Source organism: Colossoma macropomum, unplaced genomic scaffold (genome assembly GCF_904425465.1).
Source record: "Colossoma macropomum unplaced genomic scaffold, Colossoma_macropomum, whole genome shotgun sequence".
Lineage (NCBI taxonomy): Eukaryota > Metazoa > Chordata > Actinopteri > Characiformes > Serrasalmidae > Colossoma > Colossoma macropomum.
The window spans coordinates 7708103-7722426 of record NW_023494803.1 but is presented as its reverse complement, the minus strand read 5'-3'; positions in this window follow the sequence as shown (position 1 = coordinate 7722426).

Sequence of the window (14324 nt, the reverse complement as noted above, 5' to 3'; positions counted from 1 at the left end):
AAAGATTCCTTACCAATTTGTATGGTTTTACATATTTGGAGTAAATATGAAGATGCATATTTGTCAAAAAGCTGATTATTGCCAGGTGTACTTAGTTCTATAACATGATGCATCCAGTTAGTTTATTAATCCACTTCAAAACCTTGACCTCAGGCCTTTTTGCCTTTAACTAGTGTCCCCTTATACCCTTCAGATCAAGCTTGTATCTCAGACCATATGTAATGGAAAAAGGCAGTAACTTCCACCTCAACATTACGCTGCAATAATTTGATTTGGTAGAAGAAAGTGCTGACTTTATGGTCTTTGGACGTTCTTGCCCTTCACCAAGTTCCACCATAGTATTTCTGTTTGTCCAGATGATACAGTCACCTGGAAATCGAGGCTAAGCCATGGCCTAGTGGTCGCTCTGGTTTTACCACAGAGGACACTGACTGTCTGGCCCTCACTGGAATATCAGTACTAGATTTACAGATATCTGAGCTCGAGAGTGAATGTGAACACGTTTTTGTGTGTGAATGTCTATGAGAGATCGAATGCATATGAGTGTGTATGCGTGTGTTTCGGTGTGTCTGCGTGCCTATCTCTATGTGCTGGCTGCTGGTCAGGCTCGGTGCTGTTTTTAGCTCTAGTCTGCAGCCTCATTAATGATGACGGGTGGAACCGGAGCCTGGTCCGCAGCGGAGGGAGCGCCGGTACAGTCTTAGGGGGTCAGCGTGCGTCAGACTGGGTCTCTTCCACACCAGAGACAAGAAAACTGGAGCTCTGCTATAGAAAACTGAACACTGAGGGAGATGTTATGTAAGAGGTTCCTTCACTGCTGACAAGCTGTTGGATTTACTTTCATATCAGTTATTTTCTGTTAACATATATTTGACAGATCACACAGAAGCCTCAATAACTAAATATAAAATCACATTTCAGTATTTAATGTGTCCAATCCTTACCTTTTATTACACCTTCCTATTGTCTATTGTGTGCACCTATTACACCTTTAAGGGAGACTTGTTTTCAGTTTTTCAAAGAAATCTGCAGGGATATTTTTCCACACTTCCAAAGTTCAGTCTTAGAAGTCAGCTTGATTCTAAGCAACTAAAGGCCTGTTTCACAGTGGTTAATGTTAATGTTCATCAGAGTCCACCATCAGGAGAACACTGAACAACAATGGTGTGCATGGCAGGGTTGCAAGGAAAAAGCCGCTGCTCTCCAAAAAGAACACTGCTGTCCGTATGCAGTTTGCTAAAGATTACATGGACAAGCCAAAGAATCGATTTTGAGATCTATTTTGAGAAGCATTATGTTTGGAGAAAGGAAAACATTGCATTCCAGCATAAAAACCTTATCCCATCTGTGAAACACGGTGGTGGTAGTATCATGGTTTGGGCCTGTTTTGCTGCATCTGGGTAGGACGGCTTGCCATCATTGATGAAACAATGAACTCTGAATTATAAAGGAAATTCTAAAGGAAAATGTCAGGACATCTGTCCGTGAGCTGAAACTCAAGAGAACGTGGGTCATGCAGCAAGACAACAACAATAAGCACCCAAGTCGTTCGACCAAAGGTTGGTTAAAGAAGAAGAAAGGTAATGTTTTGAAAGTCCTGACCTAAATCCCATAGAAAAGGACATCAAGCAAGCAGTTCATGAGAGGAAACCCACCAATAACAGAGTTGAAGCTGTTTTGTATGGAGGAACGGGCTAAAATTCCACCAAGCTGATGTGCAGGGCTGATCAACAGTTACCGGAAATGTTACGTTTCAGTTACTGCTGCAAAAGAGGGTCACACCAGATACTGACAGCAAAGGTTCACATACTTTTGCACTCACAGATCTGTAATATTGGATCATTTTCCTCAATAAATAAATGACCAAGTATAATATTTTTGTCTCATTTGTTTAATTTGGTCCTCTTGATCTACTATTAGGACCTGACCTAAATCTGATGAGGTTTTAGGTCAAATTTATGCAGAAATATAGAAAATTCTAAAGGGCTCACAAACTTTCAAGCAGCACTGTATATCTTTGTGACCCCTCCAACTCCCCACCAAACACCTGCTGAGATGTAGGGTTATATCCCTCATTAGCAGACACTGTAATGAGTAATGAAGCGGTGGAGATTTTCTCAGGGACATCATAAAGCTCACTGCTGTGTCCTCCTGCTGCTTCAGGGGTTCAGTATAGGAGAGCCGGCTGGGTGGGAGGCACACACATACTTCACATCAATTTCATTACAGCTCGGAGTGGCAGCACTGAATTAAACAGGTAAAATGTCACAGGACTGAGTCAAATCTGAAAGAATCTAGCAGAAAGGCTGAACTAATGTCAAACAGAAAAATAGTTCAGAGAAAACTGAACTGAATTCTCCTCTTATCTGTAATGTAGTTAACCAGTCAAGACGTTTGGTGTTTGAAGTTTGCTTCTTTGGTTCTGTGCTGGAGCTACGAGACTAATGTAGCTAACAAGTCATGGAAGCTTACGCCTCACTCATTAGCAAATGTGCAACTGCAGGGGCAAAAGTACGCTGCACAGATGAAAACTGTCTTGAAGACAATTGTATCTGTAGCATTTTTATAGATAATAGTGTGTCATACAGTGTTAGAAACCACATAAACAAGTCTATTAGAGAAACTAAATAATCGACACAGTTTGAAGCAAGTGTCTGATTAAGGCATGCAGTTTGCACAATGCTAACTGATTGGTTATTTTGGATATTTGATTGAATGTAATAATTAAAAAAATAGAAAACTGAAAAAGCAATTTGAATAACTTGACTTTTAACACTACTATATTTATGAAAATGCACACTCAGGGCATCATTTTCAACAGGAGTTCAAACAGGAAACAAACTTTTGTGATGAAGCTAAATGCTAGCATGTGGAAGCCTTAAAGTGCCATGGATTAGCATGTTTTTTTACTCTGTTTTTCTCAAGATCTCAAGCTATTTATGTCATTATCATGTGATAATGACATAAATGTCTTGAGTTCTTGAGAAAACACATACTTCAGGGCATCGTTTTTTGAGTTTGACAGAGAACAAACTTTTGTTTTGAAGCTAAATGCTAGCATGCGGAAGCCCAAAGGGTCATCGATTTGCATGTTTTTTTGCTCTGTTGTTCACAATATCTGAAGATATTTATGTCATTATCACATGATAATAATATAAATATCTTGAGGTGTTGAGAAAACACACTTCAGGGCATTTTTTTTTTATTTCATCAGGAAGCAAACTTTTGTTATGATGCTAAACGCTAGCATGCAGAAGCCCTAAAAGGGTCATAGATTTGCATGTTTTCTTTGCTCAGTTTTTCTCAAGGTCTCTAGATATCCACGTGATAATGACATTAATGACATTAATGTTCTTAAGTACGCTTCAGGGCACTGGTTTTATGAGTTTGACGGGAAACTTTTGTTATGAAGCATAAATGGTAGCAAACGGAAGCCCTAAAGGGCCTTGGATTTGCATTGGATTTTTACTCAGTTTTTTTTTCAAGATCGCGAGATATTTACATCATTATTACAAGATAAAGACATAAACATCTTGAGTTCTTGAGAAAACATGCTTCAGGGCATCATTTTTTTAGTTCTACAGGTAACAAACTTTTGTTATGAAGCTAAACGCTTTGTCATTATCACATGATAATGACATAATCTTGATGTCTTGAGAAAACAAATGAAAATAACTCATTGCCACTGAAAAAACCGAATAAAAAAATTTCATGGCCCTTTTGGGCCTCCATATTAACAAGTCAGCAGTAGCAGCATATCTGCATGTCATGCAAAAACAGTGGTCGATGGTTCTTCTATTGTTACAAGCTTGGCATCGTAACAATAGCAGAACCCTTTTTGGTGCTATATGGAATCAAAAAGGATCCATGTGGAACCATATACAACACATTCTCCACCGATCTGAAGAACCATTTCACCATGCACAGAAAAGTGTGTTTTTAGTTCTATATAGAACCACTGTCTTTACTAAAGAACCCCTGAAGGACCATCTTTTTAAGAGTGTAGGTATAAGCTGCCATTACTTGTTAGATACATTAGCCTTGTAGCTCCAGTGCAAAACTAAAGAAGCAAACTTCAGACACCAAACATGTTTTGGCTGATCAACTATTGTGTAAACTTGATTTTTTGCTGAACTATTTCTTTGATGTTGTACTAAAGATTTAACTGTTGAAAGTCTCACTCCCACCAGTCCATAATCATGTTTGTGTCCAACATGAAAGACTCCACAAAGCTGAACTTCTGTGCCCTGCGCCCTTTTGCACAACAGACGTGCCAAAAGATCTGTGTCTCTGTTACTTAGTGTCTTTTCTGTTATGATGGATTTCTGTCCACGGAGAACAAACAAAGCCGTCGCTTCTGTTTACACAAGCACCATTCTGGGCAGCAAACTGATGAAATCCATCTGACGATGAATGGCCAGAGCTTCGGCAGAGAGGCCTGGTAATTATTAAGGATATTTTACTGCTGCATCACCATGTAAGACTTTTTTTTATCAGATTGAAGTTTTGCTCAGTTGCAAGTGAACCCATAGTGTTCCATCATTAATACCATGTAGACAAACCTTTGATACTTTGTACAATATTTCTTAATTAGAAACACCTACCTTGTGCTTCCACTCACTGGCCACTTTATTAGAAACACCTACCTTGTGCTTCCATTCACTGGCCACTTAATTAGAAACACCTACCTTGTGCTTCCACTCACTGCCCACTTTATAAGAAACATCTACCTTATGCTTCCACTAACTGGCCACTTTATTAGAAACACCTACCTTGCGCTTCCACTAACTGGCCACTTTATTAGAAACACCTACCTTGCGCTTCCACTCACTGGCCACTTTATTAGAAACACCTACCTTGCGCTTCCACTAACTGGCCACTTTATTGGAAAAACCTACCTTGCGCTTCCACTCACTGGCTACTTTATTAGAAACACCTACCTTGCACTTCGACACACTGGCCACTTTATCAGAAACACTGACCTTGCACTTCCACTAACTGGCTACTTTATTAGAAACACCTACCTTTGCTTCCACTAACTGGCCACTTTATTAGAAACACCTACCTTGTGCTTCCACTATAAAGGTGCACAATTACAGAATGCATTCCATCTGTTTATCAGCTCCACTGTAATCCATCACTGGTCGGATTCAGATCACTGGACCGCTGTTGTCCCAATATTATTTCAGTGGTGGATCATTCTTAGCACAGCAGTTACTCTGACGTGGTTGTGTGTGGCACAGTGGTCAGTGTCACTGCTAGGTTTAGAGTGGACCACCACCCAATAAGACCAAGCCGACAACAGTTCTGTGGTCAGAAACAGACCACTGATGAAGGGACATAGGACGGCTAACACAAATTGAGCATCAACAGATGAGCTAAAGTCTCCAGCTGTACACAAGCCAGGTGAGGTTACAAGGGAGAGGTTTCTAATAAAGTGACCGGTGAGTTCATAATGTTTTTATTTTTATTTTTATTTTATTATTTTCATAATGGCGGCACAGTGGCGCAGTGGATAGCGCTGTCGCCTCACAGCAAGAATGGCTTGGGTTCGATTCCTGGCCGGGTGACCAGGGTCGTTTCTGTGTGGAGTTTGCATGTTCTCCCTGTGTCTGCGTGGGTTTCCTCCCACAGTCCAAAAACATGCAGTCAGGCTGATTGGACATGCTAAATTGCCCCTAGGTGTGAGTGTGTGTGTGACTGTGTATGTCTGTCTGCCCTGCGATGGACTGGCGACCTGTCCAGGGTGTATCCTGCCTTCCGCCCAATGACAGCTGGGATAGGCTCCAGCACCCCACCGCGACCCAGAAAGATAAGTGGTTTAGATGATGTATGTATGTATTTTCATAATGTTATTTATAATAAGCAGTTAATTTCTGTTTTCACTTTGTCATTTAAAGCAACAATCAATATGACTGCATATAGACAATTGCAAAACTCATGGCTCTTCATTTTGGCATCACACAGCCTATCCCAGCACTCATTTGGTGGAATGCAGGAAATACCCTGGACAGGTCCAGTCCGTTACGTGGCAGACAGACAGACATACACAGTCACACATAGGGGTAATTTAGCATCTCCAGTTAGCCTAACAGTGGGAGGAAGCCCATGCAGATACAGGGAGAACATGCAAATTCCGCACAGAGAGGACCCTGATCACCCACCCAGGGAATCAAACCCAGGCTTTTCTTGCTGTGAGGCAACAGTGTTAAATAAATAAATAGTTGAGTAATCGAGTACTGTAACTACAACCCCATTTCCAAAAAAGTTGGGACACTGTCCAAAATGTAAATAAAAACAAAAAGCTGTGATGCAAATCATTTAACTCCTGTATTTCATTGAACATAGTACAAAGACGACATATCAAATGTTGAAACTGGGAAATTTTATTGTTTTTGAAAAATATAAGCCCATTTTGCATTTGATACCAACAACACATCCCAAAAAAGTTGGGACGGGGGCAACAAAAGGCTGGTAAAGTTGTGTAATGCAAAAAAAAAAACACCTGGTGGTTGACTGGCAACAGGTCAGTAACATGGTTGGGTATAAAAAAGCATCTCAGAGAAGCTGAGTCTAAAGATGAGGTAAAGATGAGGAGGAGTTCACCAGTCTATGAAAGACTGCACGATCAAATAGTGCAACAATGTAAGAATAATGTTTCACAACATAAAATACCAAGGAACTTTTGCTTTTCATTATCTATGGTACATAATAACATTAAAAAATTCAGAGAATCTGGAGAAATCTCTGTATGCAAGGGACAAGGCCAAAAAGCAGTATTTGCTGGCCATGATCTTTGGGCCCTCAGGCAGCACTGCATTAAAAACAGACATGATTCTGTAGTGGAAATCACTGCATGGGCTCAGAAACACTTCTGAAAACCACTGTCTGTGAAAAGAGTTTGTCGCTGCATCCACAAATGCAAGTTAAAACTCTAAAAAGCAAAGAAGAAATCAAACATAAACAGGATCCATAAATGCTGCCACCTTCTCTGGGCCCGAGCTCATTTTAAATAGACTGAGGGGAAGTGGAAAAGTGTCCTGTGAGCTGACGAATCAACATTTGAAATTCTTTTTGGAAATCATTCACACTGTGTCCTCCGACATGCACATCTGTGAAGGCACCATGAACGCTGAACGATATATACATGTTTTGGCAACATATGCTGCCATCCAGACGACGTCTTTTTCAGGGAAGGCCTTGTTTATTTCAGCAAGACAATGTCAAACCACATTCTGCATGTGTTACAACAGCATGGCTCCGTATTAAAAGAGTCCAGGTGCTAAACTGACCTGTCTGCAGTCCAGACCTGTCATCCACTATAAACATTTGGCACATTATGAAATTAAAAATGCCCCCGTCACAACTTTTTTGGAACGTGCTGTTGGCATCAAATTCAAAATGGGCATATATTTTTCAAAAAAACATAAAGTTTCTCAGTTTTAACATTTGATATGTTGTCTTTGTAGTATTTTCCATTAAAAATATGGTTTACAAGATTTGCACATCATTTTATTTTTAATTACATTCTGCACAGTGCCCCAAATTCTTTCGAAATGGGGATGTATAATTACACCCTAGTCAAAGCCCACGTTATGTTAATTTTCTAAGTGAAAATAAGTGAACACATCTTCTGCAGAGAACACACTTCTGCACATTTTAATACAACAATACTGTTTATTTGCTGAGTTTAACATTTCGGGGAAAAAAGTAAAACAGAAAATGTGCTTTGTGTAAAAGTTCTGGCACATGTTATATTTTAACTTTTTTCAAATAAATAAACATAAATAAATAGACATTGTACACTAAAATGCCATTTTTAAGTGTATTCTCTGTACAGGATGCATAACTTATTTTCACTTAGAAAATCAACAAAACATTGAATTTGTCCAGGGGTGTTCAAACATTTGCGTACAACTGTGTGTGTAAAATCATATCAGGCCCTGCTTGTAGTATTAAGTTATTTGCTTCACGTTCATGCTGTGCCCTCTGTTTGGAAGCAGTGTGAGCCATTAGCACCCAAGGACGTCCACTTCACCAAATAGCAGAGTGACATTGTTTAGTCTTTGAGCTGTGCTGAAAGCCAGTAGTGTAAAATGACATCACTGGCATGGGTGTGTGTTTGTGTGTGTATGTGTGTGTATGCGTGTTATTAGCTTCTGGAAAGATTTCAGCACATCTTGGGCAGCTTTTATCATTTGTATCTAAATGGCTAAATTGTACAGTTATGGACTACAGTAATGGAAAATTGAAAGCACTTGCTTCAGGCTCATAAATGCTGCTCTTTATAGAAGCTGAAAGTGCAGGACATAAAAACAGTAATAAGTAGTAATTTATTTGACCTAATGCAGGCTAATGCTCAGAGTTTCTGCGGTTTTACTGTTTATCACTTTTGGGCCAAAAATACTTAGTGAGAAATTTTGATAAGTGACCTTGTGGTACATTTGATTCCATCTTAACTGGCTTTTAATCATCATTTTCTAAGTAAGGAGAGGAAAATATAAAAATACTACTGATACTACTACAATTACTACTACTACTACTACTAATAATAATAATAACAACAGTAAAACATTACAATTTATTATTGTTTTGGTTTTGTTTTGAACAAACAAGGGATACAATTTTGGCTCTTTTGACCAATAACTAACCAATTAATAACAATTAATCCAGTAAGCCTAAAATCAAAGATATGACCAATTAAAATATCAATTCTAAAAATATTGTTCCATTTCTGAATTCTGATTAGCAAAGCCACGTTTGAAGCTACTGCAAAATACCTGATACAGTTTGGGCACCCCTGGTTTTTGTTGATTTCCTAGATATGACTATATGGAACTGCCATCATTTTGTTATATGTTAATGTTATTACACATCCTCTACAGAGAGCACATTTCTGCACTGTTTAATACACAGTTACTGTTTATGTTTTAGTAGGCCTATCTAGCAGAACCAACTGCCTGTTGCACCCTCGTGTTTACAAATTAAAAAATTTATTGATAAACCCACCTGTTCAAATAAGAGCTGTTGTTTATTGGAATTGAAAACAAATGACATCAAAGTGATGTAAGTAAATGATTAAGTAGTAAATACACACATCAACCCATCTAAATAAAGTAGAACATTAAAGAAAGTACATGTGCACCCCTGTTTACTCAGGAATCAAGACTTGAAATACGTTGCATACGAGAAAAGACAGAACAGCTCATGGATAGAGAGAAGCCCTCAATCACACCTTTGGGTGATAGCATGAAATATTCAGTGCGGAATAGGACATGTTTGTGAGAATAGAGAAACAGAAAGCGAGTCACAATTGCTTCCACACATCATTTGCACATGCTTAATATAGCAAAACCCGGAAATGATGCACTCGAGTAGAAAGAAAAGGAATTTATAAGGTTCCTTTTGTTTATTGGGATGCTCTGTGGTTTAACAGTACATTGATGCAAAGATTAGCACAATCTTTCAGCATCAAGCTGAAACTGCTGCTTTCATTGGAGCCACCTGCTCAGGTACAGGTCAGTTTTTCAGCTCAGACCAGGATGCACTGGAAACCATGTGGCTTTTGGCTGAACCAGGCCCTATGCTGGCTAATCATGGATCATGTTTTTCGGGGTTGAAGACAGATTAGGGAAAAAGCTCTGTGATGATTCCCAGCATCATCCGGTCTTAACCAAGGATGGAAGCTCCTTCTGGGAATGGAGCTGAGGAAGAACGGTGGTAAAAAAAATGTTAACTTGGCGAGTGAAATTAGCTTAAATCTAGTCTATATTTCTGATATTTATTGGTTAAAGGACTTAAACCATATAACACATAAAATAAGTTAAATAATCATATAATGAGCTTAAAACACTCTCAAAATGAAGAATATATGCTATATCTTGATTTATATATAGATATAATATCATTTTCAAGATACCCTTCATTGGTATCTACTTTCTTGGTCAACTAACATTGTGTCAATCGGCATTGCATTTATTTCATGTTTCTTTGTTTGTTTTACTTTTACTTACTACTAATATATATTTTTTTTTATAAGTGAATTCCACTTAAAATGGTCGATATTTCTGTAGATGGACATTTGGACCATTTCGCTAATGAATCTGTATATAATTTGGAGCACTGTTCTGTTTTGCAGTTTACAGGCTAATTCAACATGAACCAAAAATCACAAATCTATGTAGGTCCACTTTGAAATTTGTAAAGACGAATCCAGTAAGGTGCATTGTAACTCTGCAAACAGCATTTTACCTGCCACAACTTTGAATACAGTATGTGTGAAGCACTGTCATGCTAAATTATAGCACCATGCTTACTTCCCCTCTTAAATAACCAGTAAGGACACTATAGCCTAGGCCTCCATATATAAAGCAGCATTCTAGATAACATGTAGTTTATTTTTTTAATTTGTTGTTTAAGGGAACAAATTGGCCAAAAATCAAATTTCCCACTTACCCCAGATGTAGTTGATTAGCCAAAACATATTTGGTGACCAAATTTCTGCTTCTTTAGTTTAGCGCTTGAGCTACAAGGCTAACAACAGAAAGCAATAGTCACTGAAATCTCTTCTGTAAATAGATCCCCAAAATTCTCTCAACCCACTTAAACCACATCCAGGCCTTTAATAAGGAGGCACAGACAAGTCAGCGTGGTTTAAGACACACTATGACTCACCGCTGTAAAAATGAACCAAACTTCACTGTGTTGCTAAATGCTGGGGGCAGCCACTTTAGACAGCTGAATTCTGACTCTCCCTCAGAATCTGATTCCCCTTCCAATGCAAGCAAACAAAGTACCCACATGGATGCCAGACTACATTCACGATTTCTGTTGTTTCTATTTATAAACAAATATCTTCAGAAAATTAGAGGTAAAAACTGAATGTGAAAATTGGGGACAAGTGGAAAAACTGAGTGGTGATACCGTTTCAGCGTTAGCTCTATTGTTGTGAGATCACAATGCTAGCCAACATGGTCGTCTGTTAGCTGAAGTAACATTAGCAGTTGTCATTGCATTAACGGCAGTTTGAAAAGATGCTGTGGCGCTTCATGTGACTTGGAGGAAGCACATGGTAGCCTTCACACTCCCAGCTTGGTAGCATTGTGTGATGGGGAGTCATGGCTAGCGGGTGGAATTGGACATGACTTCACTGGGGAGGAGATTAGGTAAAAATCCAAACCAAACATATTAAAAGTGAACATAAAGCATTTTAAACACTGTAGTGTAACCAAACATCTATTTAAGGTGCTGTAGCCTTCTTTAGAAGCAGGTGATCAGCTGAAACAGTGTGTTTGGTCAACCAAGACTGCGGTATACCTTCTTTTAACTACACATATGTGCATGGCAGATGTCCGCCTTGCGCATCCTGCGTTCATTTGAAGCGTTAATAGTGCATGTCCTCTGAAATTAATGTGATACGTCTGTGAGATGTAATGGCAGCATAAACAGTAGGGGCAGTATAGTGCAATATGATCAGTGATGTCAGCACACTGAACAAACCCTACACAATGGTGACCATGGCGAAAACTTTTGAAGACAGGCCGCATTTGTATGACATTTCTATGCCGCTTCACAGCGATAAATATGCTTGTCAGAACAGTTGGCATGAAATCGAAGTAGACATCGCAACTTGCAAACATAAATGGAAATAAGCTGCAGTGCAATCAGGGATTTATTGGTTCTTAACTGCCCACTAGGGGGCAGGACTTTTAGCCCTCCAGATAGACTTTAACTACATGAGCGAGTATGCGAACAGTGCTGCTTGTGTAGCCAAAGTGTGGGCATGCAAACGCATAGTTAAAAGCAAGTCGCAGACAGCCAAGTCTCCCTTCTGTCTCACTGAAATGGCATGTGTGATGTTACTGTGCTCCAGTTTGCCTGCAAATTGAATAAAGTTTTGTGACCTGTGTGACGTTTTGTGCAGCTAGCATAAGACCCCCTAGCCGTCACACAAAAGAGGCAATTAATACGAGGCCAGTTTGGAGTTTCCATGAATGCCGTGTCCTGTAAATCAAGGCCATAAATCACAAAGAAAAAACACTATGTGGGAGGACAAATCGCACGTGTCTTTTCTTATGAACTTGTGCTGCTAATGTGTGGCCTTGTTCCCAGGTCTGTGGGGATGTAAACATTAAAATATTAAAGCAGTGAGTTGAAGCGAAGCACTGAATGTAAAAGGCCATTAGCAGGTCGCATATAACGACTCATAAAGCTTCCCAGAGTGTTTATCTAATGCTGATTAGCATATGGAAGACTAATGCTTTCCCCAACATGTTTCTCTCTACAATTTTACAGGTCTCAAATCATTTCAAGGAATATTAAAACAATTAAAACATTTTAGATGTGTCCGAAATGGTGAACAGAGCTGTGGTTTATTCTAAAAAAGCTGTATAACACTGAAAATCAAGACATTTTGGTGAATGTCTGTAAATAGATAGTTACAGTGTATTATTTGTTATGTAAAACCTTCCTGTTGTTCCCAAAAAGCTCAAAATGACTGAATAAGCATCTGAAAACTGATTTCATTTGAAATGTTTCTGTCCACACTGTGTAAGTTATTATTGAATAAAATAACAACTATGAAAAAGACAACTGATTCCAAACTTTTGAACAGCACTGTAGGTATTCAAGCCTCTTAGAGTGCATTAGAGGCCACTTTTCTGCACCTCTTAAGTGGGTTCAAGCAAATGCGCACTACACCTACACACTCCTGCTCACGTTTCTGTCCACGGTACTGAATCTCTCCAGCATCCAAATGTGACACAATACACAGTCATGTTTTCCAAGCCACACAGAAATGGCATTTCGAGATTTTTGGCCATCTATCATAGCACTGCACTGAGGCCTTCTGGTCAGAAGGTTTGAAGAAGTGTGAGAAAATCATCAGGAGGCAGATTTTGCAAACAAAAATGTCTAAGGCTTTCCTATGAGACGAGGCTGTAATGCTCGAATTAGATTTGCTTTTGTTTCTCAGTCGATTGGATTTGTGTGTTCAGGCGAGATAGAGGCCTGAGCTTGCCTTCATTTAATATATAAAGCAAAATGACATGAGCATTTTAGCAAGTAAGAACTGGCAAAAGGCACTAGGGGGGCTATATTCAAATGCATGTGTCATACAAGCAGAATTCCCCCGAATATTCAAAATCTCTGCATAACTAAATGGTTAAGATGTAAATAAAGTCATTCAGAGTGGTCTGATGTGGAATGTTCCACAGAAACAAAAATGTTAACAGTGTCAGTGATAGGAACCAGATATCTGATGTTTTTAATGCTTGTAAAAGCTACATTACAGAAATGTTACATTATGTTAAATTACATTAAATGGCTGTGGATATGCTGCCTGATGCTGGAGACATTGTTTTACAATGGCTTTGAGAAGGTTTAAAAACATGTTTTTTTATCATCCATTTATAGGGGTATAATCCATTTATTCATGGTAGGATACTGCAGGGTGTTATAAGACAAAAGAGTCCCCAGAAACATATTTTTATTCCATATTCAAATTACTGACATTACGCATTATAATCTCATGTAGGTTTTGGGTAGTAAGTAAAATTGCATTGTAGACATGTAGATATTTTTTTCCATCCTTCAGCTGTTGACTTTTGTGCTGAGGTCATTCTGATAATGACTCCTCCATGCAGGTCATGTCCGTGCAAGTAACGCTGCACTGTAGAACAGTGCACCACCACACCTTTGTCAACTAAACCTTCCTGCAGGTCCTTTGCTGTCATATGGGGGTTTTGCTTTGCCTTACTGAACAGCATACAAGCAGTTCTAACTAAGAGTTCCTTGTTTGCTAAAAATTATCCACAAAATTAAAATGAAAAAAAAGGCATATTATTTTGCATAAGAATGCCATGCACGTTATGTATACACTGCTTAAAATTTCAGTACCCCCAATTTCAAGCTGCACTATGTAAGATTTATTTGTTAAAATTGAAGGAATTCACATTACTGAGTCAAAAACCTGCTAAAATATGGTGGACTTATGCTGATATGAGACTCCCTGTAAAGCCTGAAATATTAATTCAAAAGTCACAGCTGTTGGAACAGATTTGGCGGTGGAGTTTTTCAGACCATGTCACATTACGTATTGACGTCACACTCAAGATTTAAAAAGAAGGTCCAGCTTGATATGTGCTTGTTACCTGTGCAACGTTGGTGGAGATGTTGCTCACCGTGCTGAAAGTTAGTGGAAGGAAAGAGAGAGATGTTGCTGAATATGGAGACATCAGAACGACAAACCCAGTTGTACTCTGAGGCGCCACACATGGTCAACACGCAGAAACAAAGAACCGAAGAGAGCCAGCAAGCTAACAGGG